General features: G+C 44.0%; 1 pseudogene; it reads left to right on the top strand.

Moving 5' to 3' along the window:
- Positions 1-1,259: 1,259 nt before the first annotated feature.
- LOC130873574 (40S ribosomal protein S6-like) lies at positions 1,260-5,409 on the top strand (annotated as a pseudogene).
- The last annotated feature ends 5,884 nt before the right edge of the window (positions 5,410-11,293 follow it).

Raw genomic sequence — 11,293 nt, 5'->3', positions numbered from 1 at the left:
AGACAACCGCTGTTCCCAATTCCCAGTGAATGCAGAGTAAACTGTGACCGCTGTAGCTGGCAAAGAGGAAATCCGTTCTTAGCCAGCACCAGCTGGGTATTCTCCAGTTCAGTTCTGACACTCCCTCTCTACAGGCAGCATGGACTCTCTAGGTTGGGCTTTCAGTCTCCAAGACTTCTTCTCACTTCAAATGTCTGCCACCATGCTCCCCAAAATGATAACCATTGACCCACTCTCTGGAACTGTAAGTGAGCCCCCAATTAAATGCTTTCTTTTATAGGAATGGCCTTGGTCATGTTGTTTCTTCACAGAAAGAGAATGGTAACTCAGACACCACTCTTAAAGTAGCAACATTTTTCTCCTTGGTTTGTCAGCCACATAGAAAGAAATTTTTTTTTTCTGCAGATGCTTTTGTTCCTGCATGCTGGGGTGTTATGGTGATGCTTCTGTGTCCTGAGGGTGGAGCTGAATCAAGAATGGTGGTGGACATCTTGAGATGATGGACAGAACTGTTCCAAAGATGAAAAAAAAAAGCTTAGGGGTTTTTTTTATGACATGCTAGAATCTCTCAATTAACCCTAGAATATTCTAGTCCTGGACTCCTTGCTGTGTGAAAATGGAGAGGGTTCTTCAAAATTCATGGTACAAATATGTGATAGTATAGTTATTAAGTTCCTCAAGCCCAAGGCCTTGGAGTAGTCCTTGAGTCTCACCCTCTCTCTTAAATCTCACACTCAATACCAGTCAGCTCCTCCTTCCAAGCATTTTTTCAATTCTTTCTATTTCTTTTTATCTCCTTTAGGTCCACTTCAGTTCCAGTTACTACTGTCTGCCTCTCGGGCCACTGTGAGCACCTCCCGGCCATTTCTCTTTTTTGCTCCTTTCTGATCTTTTCCCTGTAAATAGCAGCCATGACTTTTTAACACATGTCACTGCCTTGATTAAAATTCCCCACTTGGCTTCCCACTGCGTCCAGAGTTAAGTACAAACTTCTCACTATGGCAAGCAAACTCTTCTGTTGTTTGACACCTTCTGTTTTGAGTCTCAATACCTCCTACTCTTCCCCAAGGTCACAAGTTCCAGTCACACTGGGTTTTCCTCTCTCAGACGCCACAACTTCACTCAGTTTTCACACTTGTCTCCTCTCCCTGGCGTGCTCTGTTCCAGATGGTGCGTGATCTTTATGTGCTCAGACCTCAGAGAAACCCTCTCAGCTAAAGCGGTCCAACTTCATGACATCACTCACCTTGTGACTTGTCATGTCGCCCTGTGTCATTGTTCTCACCATAGTTCTGACACAGGTATTCTCTGCCTCTCCCTACTAAGATGCGAGCTTCGTGGAAGGGACTGTTTTGTTTGCTTCAGCATTCCAAACACCTAGATGAGTCCTGACCCGTATAAGCCTCAGTGAACACTTGGATGAGTGAGAATGAACGCAGAAACACGTGGTAGGAGCAGGGAGCGGAGGGAGAGGAGCGAAGACTCTTCCCTGGGGATTTTAACTGCAGTTGAAGAAGAGCCCTTTCTTCTTCCGTCACGATCGGACAAGTCCTAGTTATTTGCCTTGGAAGCAGGTTGAGCTGGAGAAGTGAGTCTGCGGATGAATGAAAGATGGATGGCGTGGACTCCGGTGAAGTTTCTTCCGGGTCTTCAGTGACCTTTTCCTTCCCTTTGTGCAGTTACACAAAGTCAAGAATTGTCTTACTTACTGTATTAAGTTGCCTTTTTTCCCCCTAATTTTTAAAAACTCGTTTTATTTCATGTGTATGAGCATTTTTCTTACCTATATATATGTGTGTGTACCATATTCACACTTAGTGTCTGTCAAGGCCAGAAGAGGGCATTGGAGTCCCTGGAACTAGAGTTATGGATAGTGTCACTCACCACGTGGGTGCTGGGAACTGAACCCAGCTCCTCTGAAAGAGCAGCAAGTGCTCTCAATGGCTGAAACATCTCCCAGCCCTGCTTTTCTTTCTTTTTAACTTTTTATTCGTTGCGAGTTTTATACACATCCACAATGGGTTTTGATTATTCCCATTCCCACTTTCTTTCTCCGACTCCTTCTGTATTACCCATGCCCTCCTCTCTACTTCATCCTGTCTTTCCAAACAGCCCACCAGTTGATTTGCTCATTGCTTTGACCAAGTACCTGACCAGAAGCAACTTAAGGCCAGTTTTATTTTGGCTCTCTCTTTTAGAGTACAACCATTATGACAGGGAAGGCATGGCTACCCACACATCTAGGGGACAGTCATCACAACAGGGAAGGCAGGACTGTAGGCACAAGCAGCAGCTGGCCCCAAAGCCTCCTCATTCACAAAACAGAACACAGGAGGTAGGGAGCAGGCTATAACACCATTATGGCCTATGGCCGGCTTCCAGTGACCCACTTCCTAACTTACTTCCCAAACAACTCTACTGCCCAAAAGCTTTCACAACCTTCCACACAAGCACCAGTAGCTGAGAACCAACTATTCAAATGTGAGCCTATCGGAGACATTTTGTTCAAACCACAACATTTATTTAAGATTATCAAATTAGAGTTATTTTTCATCTTTTTCATGCCATCTCAGTCTATCGTTGCTCTTTCGGAAGGGAGGCTCTGGAGTGATGCTAGTTACCTGTGCTGGGTCCCTGCTGTTCTCTCATCTACACCAACCAAGTGTATGGGGGAAACAAACAAACAAACAACAGCAACAACAAACAGGCTGTATAACAAAGACGACTTCCGACTTAACAAGAGTGTTCTGGGAAGTCTATCTACATTCTGACATCCATGGGCATCCAGTAACCAACTGAGAATTAGCATGTAGTAGACACTGGGGCTACCGGGGTAGGGATATAGCTTAATGGGTAGGATGCTTGCCCAGCATGTATGAAGCCCTGAGCTCAACCCTCAGCCCTGTGTAACCTGGGTGTGGGGCTGAGTCCTATAATCCCGACGTTTGGAAGGTTGGCGGCAGGAGAACCAGAAGTTCAGAGGCGTTCATGGCTACAGAGTGAGTTCAAAGCCAGCCTGGGCTACATGAGACTCTGCCACAAATTTAAAAATTGCTAGACATTTTAAGGTTTTGGATTTTGTTGACTTTTTAAGACTGTATTATAGGTGGAGTAAGATAGGATATTTCCCATGTGGTTCCAAGCATCAGATCCTTGCATGACACTCCAGATGGAGGCCGCAAAATGTGAGGACTTTCTTTTTCCTCCCAGTAATAAATGGTTGCTTTGCTCTGCATGGTAATTTCAGAGCTGCAGAATCCTATCTGTGTCTCCAGAACTTCTAGATGATGTCACCATGAGCTCTGTTCCCTCAGGGTATTTAGACCCTTTTTAACACACTTTTAATTAAAATGTAATTACATCACTGTCCCCTCTCCTCCCTTCACCTCCTCCCATGTCTTCCTTCCAACTCCTTTTATGGCCCCTACTCTCAAATTAATGACTATTTTTTCTTTTATTATTTTTATATACATATAAATAGTCACAAATTATAACTACAACCTGCTGAGTCGATGTTTGTTGTTTGTGTGTTTGTGGTTTCAGGGTTGACTACTTTGTATTAGATGGCCAACTGGGGCCTCTTCCCTGGAAGAGGCTTATTCTCTCGGCAGTGGTCAGTGACCTGTAGTTCTTTGTCTAGGGGTGGAACCTAATGAGAATTTTTTTCCTTCTCTGTTAGCTTATCTATTGATATTGTCATTGCACCAGTCTAGTTTATACAGCCATTTCTAAGATAGACCTTTCCCATAAGATCCCAGTATTCTGGTTCTTTCTCTACACTTTGCCAGTGTCTATAAATGCAGGAGCTTTGATGTTCAAGTTCCATTAGGTCTGGACTTCCCATGGTCCATTGATCTCTGCATTGTATTCCATTGAGGTTTTCTATGATGGTCTCAATTTCCTGTAAAGAAAGGCTTCTGTGCCGGGCGATGGTGGTGCACGCCTTTAATCCCAGCACTCGGGAGACAGAGGCAAGCGGATCTCTGTGAGTTCGAGACCAGCCTGGTCTACAGAGCTAGTTCCAGGACAGGCTCCAAAGCCACAGAGAAACCCTGTCTTGAAAAAACAGAAAAAAAAAAAAAAAGAAAAAAAAAAGAAAGGCTTTTGTGATGAGGGGTGGTAGCTACGTTTCTCCATGGGTATAAGGGTGAGGTTCAGAATGCACTTGGACCCTTTTGTTACAAGCAGGAAAATTTTGAGGACACCTGTCTGTAGGCCAAGTCAAGCGGGTGGCTTGTAGACCGCTTGGTTCAGCCTCAGAGATCAAAGCAGACGGTTCCTTTCCTTCCAGAAGCCTCAGAACAATTAGCCAGTGTCTGCTTCATCTCATCCAAGCCCGCATTTTCTTCTTGATTGAAATCAGAAAAGGTTAGAACATTTCATCTCAGGAGGAAACAGAAGCAGTTATGGCCTGTCTCCCAAATAGAGTCACGGCTGGAAATCAGAGAGACGTAAATGAGACATTCACTTTGTACACCAAATTCAGGGGCTGTCGAAAACCTCTAATATCAACATGATTGTTTTAACAAAACATTAAATAAAAACTTAATGGGTCCTCTTTCTTGTGGCGTTCGGCCACGTCAAGGTGAAGCTGAATATCTCCGCCCCAGCCACAGGCTATGAGCAGCTCATTGAAGTGGATGATGAACGCAAAGGTCGCTCTTTCTATGAGAAGCACAAGGCCATGAAAGTAGCTGCTGTGGATGCTCTTGGTGAAGAGTGGAAGGTTCCCGTGGTCAGAATCAGTGGTGGGGATAGCAAACAAGGTTTCCCCATGAAGCAGGCGTCTTGACACACGGCAGAGTGCACCTGCTACAGAGTACAAGCATTCTCGTTCTAGACCAGTGGTTCTCTACCTTCCTAAGGCTGCGACCGTTTAATACAGTTCCTCATATTGTGGACCCCCAACCATAAAATTATTTACATTACTACTCTAACTGTAATTTTGCTACTGTTATGAATTGTATCTCAAGCATCTGATATGCAACCCAAAGGGGTCACGACCCACAGGTTGAGAACCACTGTTATAGACCAAGGGAATGGGAAGAATTGCAAGTCTGTTTGTGAGTGCACTGTGGATGCCAATCTGCGTGTTCTCAACCTGGTTATTGTAAAAACAGGGGATATTCCCAGACTAACAGATGCCACTGTGCCTCAGCAGTTGGGGGGCCCAAAAGAGCTAGCAGAATCTGAAAGCCTTTCAGTCTCTCTAAAGGATATGATGTCCACCAGTATGCTGTCAGAAAGCCCTGAAACCAAGAAGGCAAGAAGCCCAGGACCAGAGCACCCATGAGTCAGCGTCTTGTTATTCTGCGTGTCCTACAACACAAACGCCTACATTTTGCTCTGAAGAAACAATGCGCTAAGAAAAACAAGGAGGTTGCAGAATATGCTAAACTTTGGGCCTAAAGAATGAAGGAAGCCAAAGGGAAAACACCCAGAACAGACTGCCAAGAGACATAGGCCATCTTCACTGAGAGCTTCTGCTTCTGAGTCCAGACGAAACTAAGTCTTTAAGAAGAACAAACAAATGTTCTGCCCTTAAATCTAAAAACCTTAATTAATGGGAACGGGAAGTTTACAGTAGGCGAGATGGCTCAGTGGGCAAAGGCTCCTGCCACCAAGCCTGAAAACCTGAGTTCAGTCCCTGGTACCCCCTGGTGGAAGAAGGGCACCTGCTCCTGCAAGTTGTCCTCTGACTGAACTTTTTAAAGTTAGTTTTAAACAAGCTACGATGAGCAGGCCTCCATCTTAAGTGAAGACAGAATAGATAGTGCCGACATTTCTCATTTTGTCTCAGGCACCACCTGGTCCTGGCAGCCAGCTAGTCATCTGAGTTCGCTGCTTCAGATTTCCTGGGACAACCATGAGCCTGTTTTAGTAAGGCTTCTAGGTGATCTTTGCATATGATCAAGTTTAAGAATTACTAAAAAGATAATCACTGATGTTTCTCTCCTGCCTTCCCGGGCTGGTGCACCCAGAGAACCACACTACCATACTGGAGGGACCCAGAGAGCAAGGAAGGAACAGAATCTCACCTCCAACTACATGAACTGGGAGATGACCCCAGGCCTGGCTGCACTGAATTGCAGCCTTGTGAGAGGCCTTTTAAGCCCTTTTAGTCATCCCTGGACTCTTGACCCAGACACAAGGTCAAATGATAATTACAGTTCATTTTAAGTCACTAACTTTGTGTTTATTTGCTTCAAAGCAGTAGAAACTTTAACATCCTAGGCTTTCATGTACCTACATGGATCACTGTTTTTCCAACTTACTCAATCATGATTTCCATCCGTGTTAAATCTCTACAAAATATGTTTACTTATTGATGCTCCTATTAGCATCTTTATAGTAAATAGAATATTGGCTGTACATAAAATTATTTTATAAGTACTTCCTCATTGGTTGTGCACTGAATTATTTTCAAAGCCACTCTATTGTTGTATATCACATGTACTATACAATCTATCCACTTAAAATGAACAGTTCAGTGGTTTTAGTTTCTTGAGAGTATGGCAAGCATCAGAGAATTGTCTCAAGGCCCACGAGATCATACGCCCTTTGACTATCACCCTAGGATCCGACACTTCCCTCCCTTCCCCAGGCAAAACCTAATCTACCTGCTGTCTCCTAAGATTTTCCTACTTAACACATCCTATGTAAGTAGAACGGTGTGATATGTGGCTTTGCGGCTGCTCTCTTAGATGTTCCTAGGTTCATTCAGGTTGGAACATGTATTGCTTCCTCTTAGGGCCAAAAAATATCAATTTAAAAACAATCTGCCATAAAAGAAATTTCCGCTGGCCACCCCCATCTTTAAACTTAAAAATATACATCATAAAAGTTTTACTAGTTTCTTTTCTTTGAAAGAGCTTGCCTATGTAATGAACTCCCTGAGGTATTTGCACCTTACTTTAATGATGCCATACGTGAGGACACTTGAGAACATTAAACAATAAAAACGTATGCTATGTTATGGACAAGAGAAAAGACATATATACTGTCACTCACACACACTCACATTCACACACACACACAAACACCTTCTCACACACATTTGCATGCACTCATACACATAGCTAGATTAAAGGCAGAACACTTATTTTAAACCCACCTTCTATTAAATGTTGGCTATGAGTAGCTCATTTTAGACCAAGGTGCAGGTGACTAATCAATCCTAGAGTTGGCTGGAAGTCTATCAGGTGCTAAGAGTCCAATAACGTAATAGTGGGGATGATCAGCATCCAGACCAGGTGAGGCAGCATTCCCACCTGGTGCACAGCTATAAATTCCAACCCCAATCCATCTCCTCTTCAGCAGCACATTAAAAGCTGTTATGGCCCTTGATCTACCTAAGAGCACCAAAGTGTTTCCTATGAATTTTTATTCATTGCCATAGATTTGTGTCGTATCACCCACATATATGATAGGCATATCAAATACTGAGTCATTTTCTCCCAGATCTTTTACATATTTATTTATTTACTTACTTACTCATTTGATGTTTGTGTGTGCCCCCACCGATGCCACAGCTTACATGTGGAGGTCAGAGGACAGCTTGCAAAAGTTGGTTCTCTTCTTCCATCATGTGGGCTCTGGGAATAGAACTCAAAGTCATCGGGCTTGGCAGTAAGAGCTCTTACTCAATGAGTCATCTTCTCAGCCCCTCCTCTTCATATTTTTTTTAAAGATTTATTTACTTATTTTATGTATATAAGTGCATCATGTATGACTTTATGCCAGAAGAGGGCATCACATCCCACTATAGATTTTTTTTTTTTGGACCTACATTGTGGTTGCTGGGAATTGAACTCACGACCTCTGGAAGAGCAGCCAGTGATCTTAACCACTGAGCTATCTCTCTAGCACCCTCCTCTTTATATCTTAAGAAATTTTCATCTCACTCAACTCCCATCCTATCCAAGGACAGAGTTGTCAGAGGAGCTGCCTTCACCTTACCTAGGCCACCCTCCCTATCAGGACCCAGTGGAAACCTGGCTAGTTCAGAGGTAAAAACAACCTTGGCTCTCTTACCCCAACTCAGGACAGCTCCAAAAGGACATCAAAACACCTAGCAGGGCAACTTGACTGTCTTTAACATTGCATTGCAGCCCAGCTTCTTCCTCTGTCAAACCCTGACTAGTTTTCTTCCCCTCTGCACGTTGATGAGAGCCCTTCTTAATGAGCTTCCTGTATGCAAATCTCTATCTGATCATATATTTCCCAAAAGTCCCAGCCTGTCCCAATGATGGGACTTCTCAGCACTGTGTTAGCCAGACGTTGGCACACAACACTCGACATACGAAGGGATAAGCAGTAGAATAGAACACATGATTTGGACTGTACTGCATTCTAACCATGGGAAATTATTGCTACCCTTCACTCATATAAAAGCATCTAATTTTTTTTTTACACACCTCAGTTATAAGGCAAACACACAGCTCTCACCTCAAAAAGGATAAAAAATAGTTTATTCCAGAGTCAAATATGAGTGACCATGGCCTGGGAATAGTTTTAGGGTACCCCAAATTCCAGTCCAACATGGTAACAGTTTCACGAAACTTTATAGAGACAGAATGAAGGAAACCATCCACCAGGGCACGTTTTAGATACCCTGGTGGGGTGAGCGAGTAGGCGGTCAGAGCGGAGAAGGGAAGCTTCTGCTTTAGGCGTCCGATGCTCTCTGATGACAGTCCTAGCATTTACGTTGGTGGATGTGAGGGCCCATTTACACATTCCAAAGGACTTGCCTGACACTCACAGGAATGCTGCATTACATACAGAGGTGGAAACGAGGTAATTGTTTAAGGGGCTAAAGATGAACCGAGATAATTCCACTCTGAACCTGTAACAGTAGAGCTTCTACACATCAGTGCAGTCCTAATAAAACAGCCGGTGACGGCACAGCTTCTTTCTGAAAAATTTCATTCATATTCCTATGCCCTAATCAGCCCTGATTCTTTCCAACGTCTCCACAGAAGAGGCTAAACTGTGTTTGATTTGGTTTTTTTTTCTTACTTGAGGTTTTTTCAGGCTCAAGTTCATAGTTTTCAGGATTTATAAGACATGCGCAATCTTTTAAAATGCTTTTTTAGTTTTTAAATGTGAATATGTGTACATGTATAGAATTATGCATATAGGAGAAGGCACCCTTGAAGGCCAGTAGTGTGGGATCCCTCTGGAGAAGAAACTGTGCTGGGAATTGAACTTGGGTCTTTCGCAAGAGTAGTGTATGTACTTTACCACTGAGCCAAATCTCTAGCCCAGTTACTACTACTACTACTACTACCATTAGTATGTGTGTGTGTGGGGGGGGGGGAATACCTATGGAAGCCAGAAGAGGGCATCAGATTCTCTGGAGCTGGAGTTACAAGTGATTCTGGGACACCTAACACGGATGCTGGAACTGAGGTCCTCTTAAAATAAATAAATAAATAAATAAATAAATAAATAAAGCAGCAAACACTCAACACTAAGCCACCACTCCAGCACTCCATGTGTATAATGTTAATCTTTCTCTCCTTAGACTTGATGATCAAAGTCTAAGCCATCTTAGATGGAAGTGAAATAGAAGCCATCTTCCTAAGTCAACAGAAATTGCATTTGAGACGTTTCTATTCAAGCAGCCTTTCCCTGGTTCTGTCTTTAAGAAAGCTTTGTTCTTGATGTTGTTAGAAGTGTGTTCAGGGTCACAAAGAAAGAAAATGCTGCCCCATGAAAGTGTCTGAGCCAGGCAACAGTGTGCTTGTGAGAAGAGTGTGCTGCTCACAAAAGCAAAAGAGCAAGCGCAAGAGGGTAGGACATTCTTTGGTTTGTATTGGCGCTCAGATGATGACTGTCTTTCCCCAGTGGCTGGGTCTCACCTCGCAGTCTTCCTGGATTGCCTCATTTTAAAAGAATCTGTGTGAAGGAAATGAAGGAAAGCAGGTGGTGGGGGGGGAACACTTAAGTTTGGGGATGCAGCAGGGTCTTTATGTAAACAGAAGTCTTACCTGGTGCGAGTTGGAGGTTAAACATTTGCATCAAGGTTTTATAAGGTGGGAAAAAGAAACACATTTCTATCCCTTGTGGATACAAAATGGAAGTGTTGCCGTTTTTGACAAAAAGGCTAATGTTTCTTAAAATCTTACCATTTGGGAGAGAGAGAAAAACTCAACCGAGATACCACAGAGACACAAGGATCAGAAATGTTTACACAGTCCAAGAAACAGGTAGCTCATCCAACCACAGCCTTTTCAGGAAGGGCAAAGGCCATAACTACAGCAGTTCCCAGCGTGACTCGGGGAACAAGAAAGGAGACAGAAGGAGAAAGGAGACTAGAAACTGAGAACTTGGGATGCTCAACAGAATCGGGGATCTAGCACTAGTTAAGAATTGGGAACTGACTAAGCCTGTGTGAACTGTAGCTGGTGGAGAGTCCTTTCTGTTACCAGGTGAAGATTGCAGGGAAATTGCCATGGCAACTGTCTGCCCTGGTCTGAATTGCTTTTCTTCTTGTTATGACCAGTTACCTGACAGGAAGTAATCCAAGGGAAGAAAGGCATGCGGTTCCATTGTGGCAAGAATACACAGCTAACACTCTTTCATCTTGGTAGAACAGGGAGCAGAGAGTGAGCAGCTATGTCCTGCTATAAAACCTCAAGGCTTGTCCCTAGTGGCCCATTTCTTGCTGCTCGGCTCCACCTCCCCAGAGACTCACAACATTGTAAAACAGCGACACCAGCTGGAAGCCGTGTGTCAAAACACACAAGTTTGAGGGGGACATCGCAAACCACGGCGCTGGGCAGCCATCCTCATTTTCTCATCCCCGCACTCAGTAAAACTATATGGTGGAGAACCCAAAGAGGAGAGCACGCATCCCTTTAAAAGCATAATCTACCACATGCACGCAAATTCTGACTTCCCCATACCAGAAGAGCCACAACTCTCCCACACGCCACCTCCCAGGGCTTCCTATGACCACAGGGCAATGCAACCTGCTGTCCTGGTAAATTTAATGCAATGCTGACAATGTTGTGGGCAAGCCATTGTTCTTCCTCCATCCTGGGGGCGGAAACGTCACAGCAGGCCCTCCCTCTGCTCCACCCACTTTACCTGCAGGTTCTCACCGAGCCTCTCCAGCAGGTGTTTCAGTCAGTGGTCAGACAGACAGGGTGGGAGCAAACAGAAAGCCAAGTGTCCTCTCTGCATACCATCCTCTTTCTTAGAGTCCCAGTGATGTCATGGCTAGAGAGTCAAGGATGTGTTTCTTCCAGAAGGTTCACAACCAAAATTGTTGACTGTCAAGAAAGCA

The sequence above is a fragment of the Chionomys nivalis genome, chromosome 4 (assembly GCF_950005125.1).
Source record: "Chionomys nivalis chromosome 4, mChiNiv1.1, whole genome shotgun sequence".
NCBI lineage: Eukaryota > Metazoa > Chordata > Mammalia > Rodentia > Cricetidae > Chionomys > Chionomys nivalis.
The sequence above is the reverse complement of the archived record's forward strand: the minus strand, read 5'-3'. Positions and strand labels throughout refer to the sequence as shown.